The following is a 13,391-nucleotide window of genomic DNA, read 5'->3' on the forward strand; positions in this document are numbered from 1 at the left end:
TATGTCGCGTACCGGGGTGCAGTTCAGGCCAAACTCTGGTTTTACGTCTGTTTACAGCTCTCGTAGCAAAAGGGCCTTACGGAGTGTCGTCAACGCGGATTGTACTTCCTGGTCCGGAAATGGCTGCCTATTTACGTACGGACGTAGCGTACAGCGTCACCCGGAGACAATCCGTATGTAATTTGAAGTTGTACGGTGTTTGGTACGAGTCGTACGGAGCGGCGCTTTGGGTTGGAATCGTACAGGGACGTTGTAGGTGTACGATTCATACGTGAAAAGCCCTCCGTACAGCTAATCGGAGCGCTTTTTCCCGAATCGGAATCGACCCCACAATGTTGTGCATTGTTCCCTGACAATACAAGGAACATACACGATGATCTATCTGAATTAATGAAAGTTTCACAAAAACAGCACAAGATGGTCAAATTTGGGTTTTGGAATAAGATTCGTGATCAGCTAGGGAGGTGGGTAGAAGTGGATCCTCGGCCTTCCGCGATGAATGATTGTTATATTATTACTTTTGATTCTACTAGTATGCCTATAACTTAGGGCCTGATTAGGATCTTGGCAGTGACAGCTCTGCGGTGGCGATTGATTCCCTGTCCGCCTATTAGGCGGTCAGCCCACCCTATTTAGATGTGTGTGATCTTGCTCACCTGTCCCAAATGCGGTTGAGAGAAAAGCGCCTGACAGCAGGAGCCCAGCCACATTCTCCGCCCTGCCAATCACAATGTGCTTTCCTGCCGAGGCAACTGTTGTGGTCAAACCTCCACACCTGAGTCGGTGGAAAGCAACGCATATAAGGCCGAAACTCACATTCATTCACCTCTACACTTCCTGTACCTCCATGAACCCGATCCTACAAGTCATTCCCCTACTGCTACTTGAACGCAAACAAAATCAACACTGCCATAGTCGGAACCGAAGGTAAGCACCACCATTACCTGTTGCAGTCTGACTTGGGTGGTCACATTTGCAAAGAACTTGTGCACTTTTAAATTACACACACAAGCCATAGCATTCCGATGTGTTCTGCCGACGTCGTAATGTTGACGTTCACATGTTAAGAACAAGATGGCCGCCTGGTAGGAGCTCCTGTGAGGAGCTCCCAGCGCTGGGGATCCCATGTGGGCATTATCCCTGTTAGCGCCTACCAGTTCGACGGAACGAAAGAAGAAAAGAAGACCGGAACGAAAGAGTAACCGGATAGAATAATTGGAATGACATCTGGATGGATATCCGACCCCTGAAACGCCCCGCGCTCGGATCATCGACTCAGACACCTCATCACCGACGCGGGAGCCTGCTGAGACGACACGGCGGAACACCCTGCCGACATCGCGGACCACCCTGCCACCAGCCCGGTACCGGATTCAAGGAGGCATAAGAACCCCACATCACAGGGGCAGCTGAAATAACAGGAGCCTAGTCCCGACAGCTCGACGACTTCGGAGGGCTGGAAGAGGTCCCCCGCTACACAGCGGAGGAGGGCACTGGAGATCGACTGCTGCCCATCCCTAAACTGCGGCGGAAACTGCAGCTGGAACGCTAAGAGCCTGTTCCCGACAGCCTAACGGCTTCGGAGGGCTGGAAGAGGTCCCCCGCTACACGGCGGAGGAAGGCACTGGAGAGCGGCTGCATAGGAAGCCAAAAGGACTACACGGCATGCATCAGAGGGCACCCCCGGCAACACAGGAGGGCACCCCCCGAGAGCCTGCTGTGCTGAAACAGTCCGCCCGCCCGCTCCACCGCATGGAGTCGCAGTCTCTGTGAGCCACAGCGAGCGACGGACTGAGAGCGCCCCCCCACCTTCCGTTCCGCGATGGAGGCTGCTAAAAAGGAGCAGCCCCCTCCCCCCCCCCCCCCCCCCCCCCACGCACCGCAACACCGGAGACAAGTCACAGGCTCAGGATAGGGATGCGCCCGATGGACATGACACCGCCGAGCAGGGGAGAGGCTGAGGAGAGCCCTGAGAGTCAATTCAATGGTATGGGCAGATCGTGAGGGAATGGGGCACATTGTGGACTGGTGTTGGGCTGCTGAAAGACGCTACGGACACACAGAGACTTGAGGTACTTGTTTGTCTCCTTCCCGCCTATTCACTGTTAATCTACCTCCTTGGTTCAAAATGGCTGGAGCCATAAACCTGTAGCAGTAAATCCTCCCACCCTTCCCCGTACCTCTGTCCACGTGGCTCTTCGCCTTGGCTCCCCCACACAGCATTCCTCCCAGATAGCTCGAGCAGTGCGGGCTCTGATGGAAAGTGAAACTCCTCCCCCTATGCTGAAAGCAATAACAACAGACAGAGGACTATACCCCCACCTCCCCTGCATGCATGAAGGAAATGGGAAACTGCAACAAACAAAGGACTGATGTCTCTACCCCACCTACATGGCGGACATGTTTGACTGGTCTCTCTCAGGGACGTACTTCCTGGTTTAGTCACTCTCTGCCTTATCTGATCACTCGATAAGAACTTCACATTCTAGATTGATCTCGACTGCTGAGCACTTGGCTCAGCTACTTATTTACACCATCTTGTGATAGAATGCCTGCCTATTTTGTATCATTTTTACTTTTAACTATACTCTGAACATGTTTGATGCACGGAATACTACCTCATATGTGAAAGAATGTCTGCCCACTATTGCAATCCACTCCTAGCTTTACTCTGAATACTCGTAATGCATTGTTATAATTCTCCTCCCCCACAACGTGGCCACTCCCAATCCCATCTCCCATCCTAAGCTATTTCATATCTTCTCATATACAGGTTGGCTTTGTAGCCACTTTTTGTATCATTCATACTATGTGTTCTTACTGTATTACCTGTTCTGACTATGCTCCCCCATGTACTTCTTATGTAAAGCGCTCTGATATCCGCAAGGATCTTGTTCGCGCTATATAAAACTTTCAAAATAAATAAATAAATAAGTAACATCCTGTGACTACAATGTGTGATCGAATTTTTGGCAAGCTGCCTTCCCACAAATTGGCACTTGATCAGAAAAAAATCAAATCATAAAGCTAAAAGTCACTTCATTGGTGTATTAGCAGAAATGACGGGAAACGGCACATTAAACTAACATGGCAAAGACATCATTGCTATAAGTGCAATGTCACTACATGTAAAAATTGTGCTGAACAAGAGAAAAGCCTACCCTCAACAATTCCCAGGAAAATCAATGCCAGCCCCAAATCTTAAACATTCTACATATTCATCACCTCAACATTTGTCCTTGTCAAGTGGAAGTCCTGTATTGCATAGAATTAAATGTTTCACATGGGGCAATGCATATGTGCACATACTTGTTAAAGACACATATGTACTACACGTCAGTCTCAAACACTGCCAGGAATCAAACAATTGCCGAGGGAAAGAAATGCCAGGACTAACTTGTTGAAATCCAAACCATGGCTTTATTACAAAAAATGAGATAACTCTCTCAAAATAAATTATGCCATATGGCAGTCCAAAATGCTACATGTAAAGTCCTGTTCACTTTTGTGCCATGCCACAAAGTGTTGCCTCCTATATCTTTGCAAAGGGGACACTTCCTCTAGAAGGGGCATCCAGTGGACAGAGCAGGCACCTCACATAACCTACATGGGGCGGGGGGGGGGGGGAGGGGGGGGGGTTGGTGTTTGAAGGGGTGAACCTGGATTTGGGCAGGGCGTCCTTTGCTTCAGGAGGGGGGTCTTGGAAGTGGAAGGGGTAGATTTGTATTTGGGAGGGGGCTATGGAAGTGGAAGAGGTGGATCATGTTTGGGAGGAGGGGTTGTGAAAGTAGAAGGGTCAGATTTGAGATTGGGATCGTGAGCTTCGGAAGTGGAAGAAGTGGATGGGCCTTTTTAAGGGGTCAGTTGGGATAATGGGTGGGTAGGTTTGGATATGGATGGGTAGATTGCTGTTTTTTAGGGGTGCTATCAGTTATGGGAGGGGTTTTTGGTATGGGTAAAATCAAAATCCTCAGTGGGGAACTTGGAAGGCTTCGTGGAAAGGAGTGGGTTTTGGAAGGTAGAGGGACTTGCTGTGTCTGATGCGTATGTGTCTGCTGATGTCCAGTAGCCTGTAAGTCTGCCATATGTCTGGCAAGTGTGGGCGTGCCTTGTGCCTAGGTGTCTGTTGTGTGTATGATTGGTTGTGCCTCTGTTTCTTAGGTGTGTACTCTAAGGATGTTGTGTTGGTGTGTGCTGTGGATGTGATGCCATGTGGCTGGTGACTGTGGATGTGGATGTGATGGAGGTGTGGCTGATGAATGTGGGTGTGGTGGTGTATGTGAATGTGATGGTTGTTGTGGTGGTGACTGAGGGTGTTGTGGTGTTTGTGTCATCTGTGGATTGGGAAACAGCCATGACACCGTGGCTGTTTCCACGTAGGGCCTTTACCACGCAGGCATTGCCCTGCTTACACTATTACCAAGCATAGCCTTAATCACACATTTTTTAACAATGTACGTGGTGAGGGCATATGCTGTTAATGGCACCTGCGTGGTAAGGGCTATCGGCCTCGTTAGAGGAGTGAAGAGATCCTTCCACTTCCTCTTGACGACCTGTGTGTGCAGTGCCTCACAAGAGTTGCCGCATCCTGTAAAGGTAAGGGGGGTTGTCGATTTTATTTTAAAGGATCTAGGGCCAAGGGACAGATTTAGGGTTCAGGGTGGGGGCCGGGTATTTTTTAAAAGGGCTGGAGGCTAGGAGGGGGACATGCAGGGTTCTAGATTTAGGGTTTAGGGAAGGGACAGGTATTTTTTAACATGGAAAGAGTCACACAGAGAGTTCAAATTTAGGGTTTAGGGAAGGATCAGGTATTTTTTAACATGGAGGGGGTTGCTCTGGGGGTGTAGATTTAGGGTTTAGGGAAGGGTCGGGAATTTTTTAACTGAGAGTGGGTCACGCTGGGGGTCAAGATTTAGGGCTTAGGAAATGGTTGAGAATTCTTTTGACAGGGAAGGGGGTCACGCAGGGTGCCTAGATTTAGGATTTAGGGAAGTGTGGGGAAATTTTTTAACAGGGAGGGGGTTGCTCTGGGGGTCTAGATTTAGGGAAGGGTGGGGTGATTTTTAACAGGGCGGGGGTTGCGCTGGCGTCTAGAATTAGGGTTTAGGGAACCGGCTTAGAACTAAGGGCATGCGTTAGGAATTATTTTTAACACACATAGACCTTTACCATACATGCATTACAACAAAATGTGTTGTAAAAGCATCCCTGGTAAAGGATATACGTGGTAAAGGCATTTGCGTTGTACGGATGCATGGTAAAGGCATGCATTACAATGGAATGCATTGTTCCATCATACAACCGTGTGGATTTGATGGGGGTGTGGCTGGTGAATGTGGGTGTGTTGGAGTCTGTGGATGTAATAGTTGTTGTGGCGGTGACTGTGGGTGTGGTGGTGATGGTGTCATATGTGGATATGATGGTATGTGGGATGGTGAATGTGGGTGTGGTGTATTCTGTGGATGAGGCAGTTGTTGTGGTAGTGACTGTCGGTGTTGTGGTATCAGTGTCAGTATGTTTGAAGATTCTCAAGTGTCTCTTGTGGAGTTTGTGTGTCTGTGTATGTGTTGTGCTAGTGTCTGTATGAGTGGATGCATGCAAATGTTTGTGTGTGCTTGGTACAGGTTTGGGAATAGGGAATTGGGATGCGGACGGGAGGGTGATGGCCCCATGGTTGGAGTGGATGGGAGGATGTGGTGAGGGAGGAGACCAGAGCCTGAAAAGACCTCTGCAGTCCAGACATTGTACTGTGAATGCCTTCCAGGTAGGCCACCATCTGTTGCAGATCACTCTCTTGCCCCTGGATGGCATTCAGTATTGCAGTCTGACCTACATAGATGTTCTTCCGGAGGTCAATAGCCAGGTTGGCTGGAGTGAAGGAGATAGCACCCCTCTTAGGGCTGCGGCCAGGCCATCTGGGTGGGGAGAAATAGGTATGGTGGAGATGGTAGTGGGGAAGGCAGACAAGAAGGATGTTGTCAGAATCCTTGTTGGGTCTGCCTACACTAGGGAGTTTCCACTGGACAATGCCTCAGATGATGAAGTTGTGGAACTTGTGACCTCTGTAGCACTCCCCTCACCCTCTAGGCCATTGGCTTCCTCAGTTTCCATGGCGCCAGGACCGGAACCAATGTGGCCAGCTGCTTCCCCACTGTGGTCAGCTCTTTCTCCTTCGCTTGCCCTGGATGATGTCGAAATGACATATACAGTAGGTTTATTGAATCTGTGTAAACACAACTGATCATGAACTGTGAGCACAGAACAATTTGACATGATTCAAGGCACCCAATCTGGGATTCACCATTGGCATGAGCCAATGCATGTATGCAACATATTCTGAAAACATTTGGTCACAATGTTGTCACATCCCCAGATAGCTCCTAACTCATATAAGAACTTGTCTCTACCCCATCATTATGATTGTCCTGTAACAATGCTACCCCTTCAGTATTTTGGCCTTTGTAGTTCAGTATAGTGAACTAATGTCACCAAAAATGATACCTACCAAGCCTACCTTAGTACAGTGTCTCCACAAGGCCATAAAGTTTACATACTGTACATTTTCCAAACTTGAAATATGAATCAAATTGAGTCAACAAATACAGCAATGTTGTACCAATAGTTGCATAAACTGAAATCATTTTACTTTTCTATGTGCATTTGACAATGTAGAACACACACTCCAAAACACTAAAGTATAAGCCTGCTGTCAAAATTAATAGTGAAATCAGTACTGAAGTACTTCAGAAATATATCACATACCATATACATACTTAGGATGTTAAAGACAGTAAGAAACAAAGGTTGGGGGGATTGACATATAACTTGTTCAGCAAATTCACTTGCATAGCCCGAGAGACCTTGCCAATACACTTCTGCACAGAGAAAAATACATTTTCACATTTAACTCCAACATGCCTATAGTTAATGGTGTCTAAGTGAAATGGTTCCATTGCATATGGTTATTGTATCTCCTTGCACTCTGTTATATAGGTATAGGTTAAAGGAATTTTGGGCGCGTTTCTTGTCGCACTGTGCCTGTTGGTGCCTTATGTTGTAGATACAAACTGTGATGAGGATATCACTGAAAGGCGCGCTAATTTCACATGAAGCCAGCTGGTTTCTCCATAAATTTTGTGGTGTTTGATTATCTTTTCCAATGAAACAATCACATCTTTTTAGAGATCATCATGTGTATTTATTCGTTTCCAATTGAATCTTCTTTAGCAAATTAGTAGAAATTAATTTCATTCATGAATATTTCATTGCATTACTTAATGCCCGCCCAATGCATTTCGGGTTAGTCAAAGTAACCCTTCGTCAGGGGCCTAGAAAATGAAAGCATACAGGACCTTAGCGTTCAGCATGCGAACCTTCTGTATTAAACATAACAAGTGCAAAGTAATATTACATATATTACATTCAGAGTCTGAGAATATAAATCAACCACATAAAAATGATGCTTAGTTGTCATTTACATAGAAAATAGCCCTATGAGCCTGCAGATTATAAGCATATGCGTATGAAAAGAAATCATGCACGAGTGGAAATCAATTAAAGGACAGTGAAATGAAAGTAGCATGAAAAATGCTTACGGAATTAATCTTCTTCGCTTTAGCCGATCACCGTGGCTCAAGTGACAGGCATGAGTGTCTAGCGGCGAAAATAAAAGAGACCGAGTGTAGGGGAACCGAAGCGGACTTACCGGGAGGGTGAAACACGGTGCTCACGGGGTTCCGAACGCGGAACTGGTCGCATTGACTGTAAACTAATCAAGTGGCATACTATAGGTCAATCTTCTATCTTAATGTCAATCTTCATATTTTGTTTTACACTGTAAACAGACCTAGAATCACTCTCAAGTCCGTTTTTATGAACCCTTTTTCCTCACTTTTCTCTTTGCTCTTCGCGTTTACCTAATCACGTGACCACACCACGGACATATAATATGCCACTTGATTGGTTTACAGTCAATGCGACCAGTTCCGCGTTCGGAACCCCGTGAGCACCGTGTTTCACCCTCCCGGTAAGTCCGCTTCGGTTCCCCTACACTCGGTCTCTTTTATTTTCGCCGCTAGACACTCATGCCTGTCACTTGAGCTACGGTGATCGGCTAAAGCGAAGAAGATTAATTCCGTAAGCATTTTTCATGCTACTTTCATTTCACTGTCCTTTAATCGATTTCCACTCGTGCATGATTTCTTTTCATACGCATATGCTTATAATCTGCAGGCTCATAGGGCTATTTTTTATGTAAATGACAACTAAGCATCATTTTTATGTGGTTGATTTATATTCTCAGACTCTGAATGTAATATATGTAATATTACTATGCACTTGTTATGTTTAATACAGAAGGTTCGCATGTTGAACGCTAAGGTCCTGTATGCTTTCATTTTCTAGGCCCCTGACGAAGGGTTACTTTGACTAACCCGAAATGCATTGGGCGGGCATTAAGTAATGCAATGAAATATTCATGAATGAAATGAATTTCTACTAATTTGCTAAAGAAGATTCAATTTGAAATGAATAAATACACATGATGATCTCTAAAAAGATGTGATTGTTTCATTGGAAAAGATAATCAAACAACACGAAATTTATGGAGAAACCAGCTGGTTTCATGTGAAATTAGCGCGCCTTTCAGTGATATCCTCATCACAGTTTGTATCCATTGCATATGGTAGCATGCACTGTGGTTCTAAATGTTCACGAGCATTCAGTATGTAATACTTACCTCAAGCCCTCACATATAAATCTGCATTGGCAACATATTACACCTTGATGCATGTCAACAGTTGCCTAATGAGTCATGAGTTTGCTCTGACTTACAGTTTGTTCACCCTATTGAATCTGCCAAAATATTTGTAATGGGAATTCTCACCTTGCACAATGAAGTATGCTGTTTATCTCCAATATTACTTCATCATATGGACATGAAAAGGACATCGTGAAATGCTTTAGCGTATGTGTTGCTCTGTCACCAATGTATACACCTTCCTGTCTGTGTTACCACAATAACTCGATACCTATTCACCATTATTTGTCATAAAACAGATTGGATACAACAATATGAAAGAAAAACATTATTCTTTTTTTTTTATTGTTTTATTAATCATATTGAAATACAACCGCAGATTAAAGCACCCATCAGAACATTAGCCCCGGACAAAACCACTTGCAGCACTAATCATTGACACTATTAAGCTAACACAGCCATATTGCCAACATCCCATCAGTGGGCAGGCGGCGTTACATATCTTATACTAGATGCACAGTTCAGCAGGGGCCTTACAAAAGACCACAAAGCAGACTCAAGGTGAGAGTGCATTGTGACACATTACCCAACTATTCCAAAACTCAGGCAACGGGCAAGACCCGTCCTCCATGCTTTCCAGCCCCTCGAGACCATCCCAGCAAGTATTTCAACCAATGCCAGCCGGCTCAGTAACACCTGAAGTGTCCAACACATCCCCATTCCCCGTCTCGTCCTGGCGCTCACTCCTCTCGCCCGTCAAATAAGCGTATACAGGCCTCAGAAATTTTTCGGTCTGCTCCTGCACGGCAGCAGCTCGCTGTAGAGCTCAGTTTGCATGGAGAAATACAGTATATCCCTGGACCATTGCTGTAAAGTGGGGGTAGGGCCCCTCATCCAACATATTGCTAGTCTCCTCCTGGCCATAAGTAATCCCATGTCCACCAGTCTGTGGATAGCTTTTGGAAGGGCTTTGGTGTAACCTAGGAGAGCTACCAGCGGCTCTGCCGTGAGTTCCGTTTCAACAACCCTACCCACTCAGCAAACACTGCCTCCCAAAAGGAGTATACACCCGGGCACAACCATGCCAAGTGTACAAAGTCCGCAACCTCCACATGACATCTCTCACATTCAGCATTTTCACGCAACCCATATCTATGCAGTCTCTCTGGGGTATAATATACCCTATTGAGGTATTTAAATTGTACCAACTGGTGCCTACCATGCAAAGATATATTTTTAACATTCATGCAGCAATAGGACCACTTAGCATCATCTAGTTGGACGTTCAGATCTCTCTGCCATGCTAGTCTAGCCGCCGTATATTTATGCGCCCTATGGGCCATAGCCCTCTTGTAGAGAGCAGAAGTCATCTTACGAGGGGAAGGGGTCTTGACAACATATGTTAACTCGCAAACCTCAGGAGGCTCAGCCATATCATCACCCAGTAGCGGTCTCAGTGCCCCCTCACTCTGTGAAATTGAAATTTGTTTAACGTTGAGAAACTCTCCGGTAACCCATCCAGTTGTTCTGCAGTTGAAGCGATGCCCTCACGAAAGAGATAACCCGCCACTTCAATATTAAGTGCGTGTAGAGCCCTAATCACGCCCCTCTCACTGCAAGGGCCCAACCATCTCAACCATTCTATGGGCATAGCCGTAGAATATAGTACCGCACCTGCCTGCTACGACAATAACCAGTGCCAAGCATGTCTGGTGGAATTCAAGGAATCCATGACGCCCGTTCTACGATCAGGCTGTTCCAAAACATTAGCAGGCAGAGGTATCGGCTCAGCGAACAGTCGTTCCATCCGTAGATATGGCACAAGCGCCTTGAGACCCTCTGGGTGAGTAGTGCGCTATATAAATCCTTGAACTTGAACTTGAACTTGAACCATGGATCCAAGCATGAAGGTGTGCAGCCTGCGCCACACAATAGTACAATTCCTGGTCCGGCGCACAAAGTCCGCCCAAATGACACGGAAGCGTGAGGACCCCCCATTGCACCCTGGCTTGTTTGCCAGCCCAGGCCAATTTTAACAAGAGCTGCCTTAAACTGTTAAAGAAAGTTCGCAGTAGGACAAGAGGGATGTTCGTGAAAAGGAAAAGAAATCTAGGCAGGACCACCATTTTCATAATCAAAATGCGCCCCATTAGTGACAGGGGAAGACGACACCACAACTCCACATCATCCTCAAGTTTCAAGGTAGCCGTGCCATAGTTTTCCAGGAAGACTATATCCGCCTTCGTATGCAACCGTATGCCCAAATAACGAACCGAGTCCTCAGTCCACACCAAAGAGTATTCCATCTCAAATTCGGTGGTGGCAGGAGTAAGCGCGGAAACTAAGGATTTCTCCCAGTTGACCATTAAGGCAAGACAACGCCCCAAATCTCACTACCTCCCTGATAACTGCTGAAAGGTTTTCCTCAGGCCTGCGTACATAAAGAAGTGTATCATCCGCATAAGTGGACACTATTATTATATAGGCAGGAAACCCTATACCTTCATTTTGGTGATACTCCCTCAGGGCGCAGGCCAAAGGTTCCGCCACCTAGGCATAAAGGAGTGGGGAAAGAGGGCAGCCCTGCCTGGTGCCTCTAGATATACAAAGGGTGGCCGTGACGAGATCTCCTATTGGCACACGGGCCATCGGTCTGTTATATAGAGTGCCGATTAATTGCAAAAAGATTTCCCCAAGCCCCATTCTAGTTAGCACCTGTCTCAAAAACAACCATTCAACCGTATCAAATGCTTTTTCATTATCTAAAAATACAGCAACTGCTTTATTTTCTTGGCGAACATGCTACATCCCACCAAACACAGTCCGAATATTATATGTCAAATTTCTGGAAGGGATGAATCCCGCCTGTTCAGGAGCAACGAGGATTTGCGACGCTAATGTCAATCTAATAGCCAAGATTTTAGCGAACAGTTTTGTGTCCACTTTGAGAAGCGACAACTGGCGAAACGAACTGCACTCGTCTAGGGCATTACCCGGTTTCGGAATGGCAACCAACATGGCCTCTCTCATAGTAGGGGGCATCATCCCTGACTCATATATATCAGTAAACAAAGCAGCAAGATGAGGAAGTAACTGCTCCAAGAATGTCCTATAGAAGGCAACGGTTAGGCCATCTGTCCCAGGCACGCTACTAGCTTTCATGCCTCCCAGGGCCTCTATAATTTCATCCTTTTCTATCGGATGACTCAAGAGTTCCCTGTGGGCCTCTGGAAGGAAGGGCAGTTGAATAAACTCATGGTATTCACTAATTTGGTCCTCCGTTCCCTCTGATCTAGATCTGTACAGTTCCGCGTAATAACGCCGGAAACGGTCAGCCACATCCTCCTTGGCTGTCAGAAGTTCACCATTTTCCGACTTGATCTCCACAATTAGAGTCCTACCCCGTCTAGCCTTGATCAATCGGCCCAAAATAGATCCCGGCCTCTTGCCTTCACCATAAGTGCGCGCCGCACCATACTTTCCCATATGCTGCACCTCACGATCTGCTGCTTCCTGATACTCCTCCAGAAGCACTTTGATCTCGCCTTCCGCAGGATCAGCGTCACCCTGGACACGTCGCTGCTCCAGGCCTTTCAGCCTGCCCTCCAAGTATGTAAGAGTTTGCCTAATCGCTTTGAGCACCCCCGAATGTTTCGACATGGTAACCCCCTGATATACACTTTAAAAGCTTCCCAGATCGTTTGAAAATTATCAACCGAGCCAATGTTAGCAGTGAAGAAGGTGTCTATCGCAACAGCCATCTCCTTGCGAAACAGTGGGTCGAGAAGGGAAAAGGGGGGAACCTCCAAGTGAACGGTGGGATTCTCCTCCCGGGCAAATCCAGAACCAATAGCAGCAGCGAATGATCCGAGAGCGTTCACAGTAACACCTTGCACTGCTTGACCAATCTACACAGAGGATCTGAGGCTAACCAATAGTCAATCCGCGTGTGAAGATTGTGGAATGCAGAGTAATGTGTGTAACCCCCTCTCTCTCCGCTTTGCATCCGCCACACGTCACACAAATCCAAACATACCATGACTTCTTCAAGCTTTCTCGCTGCAGCAACTAGGCCCCTGGGGGGGCCAGCGGACCTATCCAACTCAGGATCCATGACCAAGTTGAAATCACCTCCCCAAAGTATCTTAGTGTAATCATATTGAGATGTAAGCCTAGCGAGTTCCCCGAAAAACTCTGGGCAGTCACAATTAGGCCCATAAACATTAACTATAAGGAAATCCAGGCCCCGGCCCGCCAGCTGGATATAACGTATCGGCCTCCGACATCCTCCTGTATTAGCCGAAGCGTAAACAGAGTTCTAGAATTTGCCCATGTCAGGACCCCCCTAGTGTGTGTGGTGAACCCAGCCGCATTAATATTACCCCCCAAACCTCTGACTTTGAGCATAGGGCTAGTTGTGGGTAGGTGGGTCTCTTGCAAGAGAAGGATTGCGAAAAACAAGGACCCCCTGGACACTGATATCAGTGAACTCCTAGGGCAGGGACAATAATGTGTGAGCAAAGACCCTAGGCAGTCAATAACAGTGGCAAAACAAGTAATATCAAATGACAGTAGAAACTTTAGGTAAGAAAAGAAATTTAAAAATAATCAAAACTTTAATATAGACAATTAA

This window comes from Lissotriton vulgaris, chromosome 6, assembly GCF_964263255.1.
Source record: "Lissotriton vulgaris chromosome 6, aLisVul1.2, whole genome shotgun sequence".
NCBI lineage: Eukaryota > Metazoa > Chordata > Amphibia > Caudata > Salamandridae > Lissotriton > Lissotriton vulgaris.